Genomic DNA, 10,000 nt, shown 5'->3' with positions numbered 1-10,000 from the left:
TTGGGGATGTTGAGCCTGCAATATCTGAATGAGAGGGTTTAGAATTCTGATTACTTATCATGTTGTTACTTAGTATTCCTTGTAAGACTCTAAACCCTAAGCTCTTTCTAAGGACTTCGCCATTCTATAGCATTAAGTCTATTCTATCTTCTCTCAAGAAGTCCAGGCTTAAAACGCCATCATGGTTCAAAAACTAATCCCTCGTAATGTAAAAATCAGCTACATTTGAAAATTTATCGGCCAGGGATTAGTGTAATGTGACTGCTGATAAGTTACATTTCTCCATCGTTTGTATCCGACACTTGTAAAGTCTAATCGTTGGGAGGGAGATTGTCTGGTTCTGATGAGTCCTCTGTATCTCTTACGTGTTTGTACGTTTGTATGTGAACCAGGATCCAGTTGAAGAGCCACATCACGGTCATAACGTGGGCCTGAGAAAAACATTGTTATGTCCAATGGGTTTGTCAATAGCGCGAGGGGATTTCCCACAATAACGCTCTGTCTTTCTTTCCTGTGGGGAAAACACTACATGTTCCTCTTTGTTTGTGTAGGTGAGGAAATTTGGTCGTGATCACCGGCCCAGTCGGCCCCGGGCAGAGCAGAATCCTGGACACGTGCCTGGCCTCTGGTAATGTTATGAACTAGGAGACATGTTCATATTGCCACATGAGCCTTGTCATACTTTCATAAACGGATGACATTTTACCTTTAACCACAGCTCCCGGCAGGCTGTCTTATTCATCTCCGTGGCACCTACTCGGTTGAAGAGTTGTAGCCAGTGTCGATTTCTGTTCTGTGAAGTGAATTGATAGTATTTGAGCCAATTATTTTTCTACACCTACTGTAAGGTGATGAAGTAAGAATGCACAAAAGCTGTCTGGCTGTAGGTTTTACAAGGGAGGTAGGAACAGCTAAATCGTGTGGTATTTGCACACACATATACGCACACGCGCACGCACGCACACACACACACACACACACACACACACACACACACACACACACACACACACACACACACACACACACACACACACACACACACACACACACGGACGCACGTGCCCATACACACACACGCGCACACGCACACACATACACACACACACATACATACACAAACACGCATACACAAATACACACACACACACATATACACACGCATACTTAAATACATAAATACACACACACACACACACACACACACACACACACACACACACACACACACACACACACATACATACACACACACTCACACATACCCAGATAGACAAACAGACAGAAAAACAGACAGAGAGACAGACAGACAAATGCAGCCTTACAGACTGTAAAGAACGGAGCCATTTTACGACGCATTGTATCACTTGGCCTTTCCAGAAAAATTCCAAGAGATGTTAATATCTCTCCGTTTCCATTCCTCCACCGGATGACAAAAATTGAATTGCATTGCATATTGCACATGGAGCTTCCCTCTCCCCTTTTACAGAATGGTATAAGTTTTCATTGCATTTGAATAACAACATTGATTGGGTTCAAAACCGCACATGAAGGGTTTTATCTATTTATTTTTTAGATGACATCCGTTACAAAGTTTTGCTAAACTTCGTGTCTGTAGTATTTTATTTTTGTTTTATTATTTTTTTTTTATGTTTTCGCATTCAGAACTAGGTACGTCTTCATGCTCAATGATGATTAAGCTGATCTTTACTTATGAGCTCAGTCGTTGTGTTGATCTTCTGATGTCTCTTTTCTAGCAGGACAAATCACTAAGATTGATCTTATTCGTATACTAGAATCTGTTTATTTAACCTCAAATGCACCTTTCATAAGTATCAAGAGGAAAATGTGATTAAAAAAAATCCACTGGACTGCTGTTTATTGCCTTTTTACAGACATAAGAAAGAATTCCACTGAGCTAAAGAAGTATCTATCGCTTCTGATGAGATGATATATATATTCTGTAACAGTCTTTCAGATGCGGAATCTGCAGACTCATCTCTAAATTATGGACTCCATATCTGATATCAGACGTATCATTAGCTTTAATTCGATCACTTTTATCATTTACGGCAATCAGATCAGCTTTCATCCATTTATATGAGACGGACGCTCCGAGAGAGATTTGTTGAATTTCTAGGTCAAGTTGGGATCGGGTCCTCTGACAACGACTCGCATACCAGGCGATTTTAATCAGATAGATGGCGGTCTCTACCCTGAACGGGATCTTGATCGATCGAGACCCTGTTTATTCCGATCCCTTACCTGAATTAAACCGTTTGTTGTTTGCCAAAAAGGAATCTGGACAATGCGGCACTGCGTTGAAATGTTTGACCCGTTCCGTACTCTCGCTGTCGCCAGTCTATTTCATTTGTCTCCGTAACATCCGTTCAGTAGGAGTTAAGATAGACTTTATCTGACCATGGTTTTCCTGCTTCATCATTATCGTTGATTCCATTGTAGATGTTACTGCGATATTGCTGCCTTTAACATTCCTTCAACCTTTATGATACACAGTAGGTCACTGTATTACCTTGGCTTATACCACAGGTAAAGTGTCCTTTAAGCGGTTTCAACAGGAGATCCACGGACCGCTAGGAGAGGCGTAGGGGTGATGTTCCACCAGTAGGGCCGCAAACCATTAGTAGCCTGATATATCACTGTTGAAGCGATCTCCAAGAGTCTAAAGAACAGCAAAGTATAAGTATGAGGCATACGTCGGAAAACAGGTTGAGAACCTGAGTAAGGGAAGGAGAAAAAAGCCAAGATTCTTTGGTTATCATCTCGAAGAATGTCGTTTCTTTAAGGTTCATGGAATATCACTGTCTCTGTGAAGATAACTTCAATCGTAATTTATACTCAGTATTCGATTTTGGAGAAAACTTATTCGGAGATATGGAAATACGTTCTTTTAATTTCTGAATATACACTACGTTTCATCTTCTTTTCTGATCATACTAATTTGTTATAAACATATATATATATATATATATATATATATATATATATATATACATATACATGTATATATATATGTATATACATATATATACATATATATATATATATATGTGTATATATATATATATATATATATATATATATATATATATATATATATATATACATATATATATATATTCAGTAGGGCTCCAATTATTTCTGATATGAATTTCCTTATATTTTCGATAAAGATTTCCAAGAACGCTTTGTATTTAATGTTTACTTTGTGATTTTGGGTTATCCCCGTTCCTCTCGTTACGGTGTGCATATGATTAGATTTTTTAGTTCTTTTTTTAATTTAATCTATCCCTTTTTACCCTAATTTTTTATTATTGACTTATCTAAGTATGTAGTCAGGTTTCGTGAGTCTATGGTTCCTCTTCCCTGTGGAGATTTTTTCTTTCTTTCTTTTCTTTTTTTTAGTTTGATATCACACCTTCTAACCTCATGAAGAAAAGATAAAAAAGCGAGTGAGAATTTCTTGCTCTTGTCTGTTTTTTATCCATAAGATATCTACTGGCTACTTATGGTGACTTATTTCCCAGTTTGTCTGGTATCTCCATTTTTCTTAATCTTTTCAATCTGACTTTGAGATTAAAATCTGCGTAATCAATACGGACGACTATCTCATTCATTTCCATCCCTTTTGCTATATTGGTGTTCCCAAGCTGAGTCTTAGCAGTAATACTATCTGTAAATGTTGATACCAGAACGAAAAAAATAAAAATTCTCATCTCTCGACCCCTCCAAAGTTACTAAGTGCAGTTTTCTTGTGTTTCTTTTTTTCCATGGCTTGGTGAGAGAAAGTGCGTAAATTGAAAAAATTAGTATGATTAAATATCCTACTGTGAGCGCTACGGTCACGATTTTCTGTGATTAATCCACCGTTGTGTTTTCAGCACCCTCGACTTTACATTTTCTTTTGGGTCATAACCCAAAATTTCTTTCATATCTAATGCCACAATTTTTTTTTTTTTTTTTGTGACTTTTAATTTTCAATCACTTTAAGGTTGCCCTGTAGAGGAGTCATATTTTATTTTTCATAATATAAGTAATTTTGAATAATTATCTTTAATCTAAGATGGCTAAGCGTTGTCTTCTCACGCCCTCGCAGATTGATGGACCCGTTTTTGTCCGGATCATGAGCCAGTCTACGAAAACCCATAGAGAAAACTTTCTCTCCTGTGTGAGTCCTACAATTACATCACCTTTACTTCTTTACAGTTATAATTTTTTTTAGACCCAATCAGTGTAACAGTTTTTGAGGAATTCTTTTATCTGCCAAACATACTTTGAGGGGGAGGGGGGGACTGGACATCGGACCAAAGGTCTGAAGCTTCAGGGGACATTTTTACCCTCTCCGCCTTCGTCTGTCGTCCCCTTTTGACTAACCTTCAACCTTCACCGTTGCCAACACATGTGACGGGTTATTTCGTGCTGTCAAAACCCAACTTTTGATGGATGCAGCAGCCAGAATAATACCAGTCAGAATATTTGTCCTTTTTTCTCTCATTTTTTACTCCATGTTTTGTATCCTGAAACAATAATTCCTTGATGAAACCAAGTACAGTATGTCAGAAGAGTTTGAAGTGTGTAGAACCATGTCATTCCAAAATGTTATCTATTAATCTGGCCATATTCTTGCCTTCCAATAATAATAAGCCCATATTCTCTCTAAGAAAAAAAAAAATCGATTTGTCATGCCCTATCCACTGCCCCAACAAGGGGAGGGGCAAGGGGGGGGGGGTGCAAGCCCCGGGGTGGCACGTTTTTTTTTTTGGGGGGGGGGGCACTTTTGGTGAAAAGAAGGTAAAGCAAATTCCCCCCTAATGTACTTTTAATGCATGATTTATTTATCATGAGTTGTGTGCATGAATGATGTGTGTATAAACGTTGTTTTGTGGATGAATGTTACATGTGAATCGTGCTAGTAACCATCAGATGTGGAAGGTGGTGGTAGTGGTGGTGTGTGGGGGCGGGCGGCACTTGCCCATGTCGGGGCCCTGGCCTTATCTGAAACTGCTTTGTCAAGGTCATCATCTTACTGTCTTTAAAAAAAAAAAAAAAATCTTACCCTTCTCTGGTCTTTCTTCACGCGAAAAAAGATGCACCCTCTTAGAGGTAATTATTCTTTCAAGTCGACTTTATCAGGTATCAAAAATCCTCCCTCAGCTATACCATTTCTTTCATTCATTTTATAAGTCGTCGGTTGATTGTCCCCTCAGCAGTCAATATTTTTTACCTTTTGGGTCACTCCTATTACATTGTTTGCACCATATAAATTGATTGATATTTAAGGGAAAGGAAACATGCCCGAAGAGAATGAAAAAAAAAAGAGTTAATGTATATCTTGGCGCGAGAGAGTCAGTGGAGATGAGACAAGTATGATAAGGCAACAAGCTTTGCCATAACTTTTTGCTATTAAATAAGCGTTTGAAATCCCTCTGCGGTTACTACCAGAATGCCCGTATTAAGCTCAGAGAAACCTACCGTGTTTGTTTGAAAGACTCGCATATAAAGCTAAGTATGCATAAGGCTTAGCTCCTCAAGTAGATAGTCAAGCAAAATATAATTTATGAACCCACTTCGTTCGTTATCGGAGTTGCGTCCTTCGGTGCAGGCCTGGACTCTTCATGCTTGAGCGGACATTTTTGGGGTTTTATCCTCGGATTGCCTCCAGTTCTAACCGCTGGCCCCTCCCGCCGCTGTTTATTCTCCTCGGATACCAAATGAAGATTTTAATGTGAATATGTTTGCATGTGTGTATATGTGCGCGCGCGCTCGTGTGTGCGTGCGTGCGTGCGTGTGTGTGTGTGTGTGTGTGTGTGTGTGTGTGTGTGTGTGTGTGTGTGTGTGTGTGTGTGTGTGTGTGTGTGTGTGTGTGTGTGTGTGTGTGTGTGTGTGTGTGTGTGTGTGTGTGTGTGTGTGTGTTTGTGTTTGTGTGTATATTTTTCTGTATCCTCCCTGTGGCAGGTATCCAAACTCGTTCCATAGGATTGACATAATTATACATATGCATGTATTTGTGAAAAACTGTGATCAGGTTTGTACCTGCTAAACCACCTAAATCGATTTAGGCAGGCAGAGCTAATATTTGCATTATCCCGCATCATAACTTCAGCTAATATTACTCTTACTGAATTCTTGTATGGTTTGGGTGCACACTTAACTTTCCTGGTAATCTGTTCCATTTGTGTTATGTGTTCCTTGAAAAATTGAGAATCTTCGTACAATTTATGGTCACTTGTTCTGGCATTTTGAATCTGTGTACTCATATTCTGGTTCCTGATAATTACTCATCTTTGTTTATGAACTCTTGTCTGTCCCTTTCGAGCGTGAACAAAAAACTTATCTTATCATTCAGTACTCTACTGTTTCAAAAAGCAACCCATTCTTTGTTAGTCCAACATTTTCTTTTTCTTTTCAGTTAGTATGTTTGGTTTCTTTTCACTCATGGAGTCCTGTTATATTTTATTCTTTTTCATTTCTGTCTCTACGGTACTAGTACATTCATTCATTGCAGTTTTCATATTCCAAAAGTTCGAACTCATTTTGAGCGTATCACCTTCCACCCATAATTTGTCTTACATTTCTTTTGCCCCTTCCACATTAAATTTTCATTCTATCTTTTAGATTGCCGTGATCCTCTATTTATTCTTGGTATGCACAATAGCGGACTTTTAAACCTGACCCATGCTATATCAGAATAATTTCTTATAATGCATCATAATTCCTTGTTACATGATAACAAGTTCCTGGGACAAACGATAGGCACTTCTGGCAGTTATTCGTGTGTGTGTATGTGTGTGTGCGCGCATTTGTGCTTGCGTGTGTATGTGTGTGTGCGTTCACGCGTGCAAGTGTGTGTGTGTGTGTGTGTGTGTGTGTGTGTGTGTGTGTGTGTGTGTGTGTGTGTGTGTGTGTGTGTGTGTGTGTGTGTGTGTGTGTGTGTGTGTGTGTGTGTGTGTGTGTGTGTGCGTTCACGCGTCCAAGTGTGTGTGTATTTACCTAGTTGTATTATACGGGAAGGGAGCTATGCTCGTGGTGACCCGTCTTTGTATCTCTCAGCATCAAGTTTTTTTCTTAAAATCTTGAAAAGTGTTTGCACACTGTTTCTTTGTGTGGGAAGCTATTTTTTTAGATCTCTTCTGTAATTATCTTTTTTTGTGTGTGTGTTCTCTTGTTTTTTCAGTCTCATTTCAATAAGTCATTCTTATCTAAGATTTACATTCCCTTCATAATTCTATAGATAGTAAGTCTCCTCTTTCCCTTCTTTGTTCCAAAGTTGGTAATTCTAATTTGGACAGTCTTTGTTCATATGTCATTTTGGAAAGAGTTGGTGCCAGCTTTGTTGTTGCTCTTTGTATTCTTTCTAACTTCTTTATATTCTTTTTGGTACTGGGTGTCCATAGTGTTGCTGCGTACTCGAGTTTTGGTCTTATTAGTGTAGTTAATTATTTTCTATAATTTCCTCGTCCAAATAGGCAAATGCCAATTTTATTGACCTCAATAGATTATAGGTTTCTCCGTCTATTTCATTAATATGCTTATCCGGTGTCATGTCTTTGCTGATCATCACTCCAAGGTCTTTTTCCGAGTTTACTTTTTTGACCTCTTCTTCACCAATTTTATAATCTCTCGATATTCTGTTTTTACTTTTTTTTTTCCAAATTCCATTATACTACATTTCTTGATATTAAATTTCACTTTCCACTTTTGAGTCCATTTCCAGATCTTGTCCAAGTCTTGTTGTAATGAGTTGCAATCCTCCTCCGTTTTTACTTTCTTTAGTATTTTTGCGTCGTCTGCAAAGACATTCATATAACACTCTACTCCTTCGTCCATGTCATTCATGTATATAGCAAACATGATCGGAGCCAGTACTGATCCCTGTGGGACACCACTTATCATTTCTTCCCAATTTGAGAATTTGTCTCTAATTACTACTCTCATTTTCTCCCAGTCAGGAAGTCTTTCATCCATTCCAATAATTTTCCTCTGATATCACCTATTGATTCTATCTTCTTTATTAGTTTATTGTGTGGTACCTTATCAAATGTCTTTTGTAGGTCCAGATAGGCACAGTCTACCCAACCATCTCTCTCTTGTATTATGTCTATTAATCTTGAGTAGGAGCAGATCAAGCTTGTTGTACATGATCTTCTTTGTCTGAATCCAAATTGATTTAGATTCGGTGTAGTTTTTTCTTCCAAATGTTTAACCCATCTATTTTTGACGACCTTTTCGCAAATTTTTGCTACTGTGCTTTTCAAGGAGACCGGTCTGTAATTTGATGGGTCTTCCTTGTTTCCTCCCTTATAAATTGGTACAATGTGTGTGTGTGTGCGTGTGTGTGTGTGTGTGTGTGTGTGTGTGTGTGTGTGTGTGTGTGTGTGTGTGTGTGTGTGTGTGTGTGTGTGTGCGTGCGCCCGTGTGTGTGTATGTGTGTATGTGAGTGTGTGTGCATGTGTTTGCGTGCGTGCGTGTGTGTGTGTATGTGTGTGGTGTGTATGTGTGTGTGTGTATGTGTATGTGTGTGTGTGTGTGTGTGTGTGTGTGTGTGTGTGTGTGTGTGTGTGTGTGTGTGTGTGTGTGTGTGTGCATTTTCTGTACCAGTCCCTTTTGTATTTGTCGGTGTATAACTGATTGGGTGTTTCTAAGAGTTATAGTAGCTTTATTCGTTGGAGTGTATTCTATTGATAGTTTATTTCAGCAATTTTGGCTAATTTTGACTTGTTGGGTTGTTTAAGAAATTGTTTATCCATCAATTTCATCTAAAATGTGTCTCTGTCTTGTTATTCAGAATGATAGCCTGTTTGGTTTCTTGCTAGGCAACTTTAGTGTCCCACTCCCTTACATCCCCCATGAATCATGGATTATAGTACCTTGTGGCCAGAAAATAACTAGTAATTGTATATCATATTGATTTTGGCTTGGGAAATTCTTATCAATCCAAGTTTGGCTTTCGTCTAATTCAGTTTGAAATTGAAGGCGAATTAAAGACAAGCTGCATCTTCATTATCAATTCCGCAGTGGTTCTGCAAGCGGTTTAACGATGATTTGTCAAGATGTCCCCTCCGGCTGTTTCGTCTTTGCACAGCCTGTTACTGCCCCTTCGAGTCTTATTGTTGATTTTGCGGTGAGAAGGAAAGCACGCGCATTCTCATCTCACCCGCTTTCCAGTGAACTGGAACCAGCGGAAGAGAATTTGCTGAAACCAGCGTAGCGGGAATCGATCGTCGTGTAGGCAAAGATGTCAGCATCAAGTAAAATCAAGGCGATTTGCTGTATATTTTATCCTCATTCCTGAACGGACGGGGAAACCAGTGGACTGAGACTCGACCCCGGAGGCTCGGCCAGGCTGCTAACGAAGTCTCTGTCTTCCGAAGTGTCACCTGTTTGCTGTCCATGATGGATGTGACTGAGGAGTGGAGGAAAATAGTCCTTCTGGTGCCCTGGAATACGGGCTCTTCCAATCGCGTCCTGAGTGCTGTGCAAAGTCGAAATGAATCCAGACTTATAAGAACAAGGCAGCGAAATGAGAGGGTGTCGTAAAGGTGGCCCAGGTTGGTAGTTATCTTCTTTGTGGGGAGAAGAGTATAGTGCTCATCATGCTATAAACAACGCGAAGAAATACGAATGACAAAACGTCCCGCCGATTGGAATTCCTTTTTTATTATCATAATTTTTTTTTTTTTTTTTTTTTTTTACCGCGTCTCGCATGGTGGCCAAGTCGTAAAAGACTAATTTCTCTTTCCCAAGTATACCTAAGCAATAGTTGCTACTGATTTGCGGACACTACGCTTGTTAGTTCCAACTTGTTTTAATAGAGAGCTGCAGGCGATTGCCAGGGGGAGGAATGGAAAGGCCTCTGACCTCGATAGATACAACGACCCCAGGAAGTACATTGAGAAAAATAAAGTAACATACACTGTTATGTTAGTATTTTTGATGATATTTTATCTTCTTTTTCAGATTATCTGAATTATTTACAATT

This window comes from Oratosquilla oratoria, chromosome 21 (assembly GCF_046742065.1).
Source record: "Oratosquilla oratoria isolate Oo_2021 chromosome 21, ASM4674206v1, whole genome shotgun sequence".
Classification (NCBI taxonomy): domain Eukaryota; kingdom Metazoa; phylum Arthropoda; class Malacostraca; order Stomatopoda; family Squillidae; genus Oratosquilla; species Oratosquilla oratoria.
Note: the sequence above shows the minus strand (reverse complement) of the source record.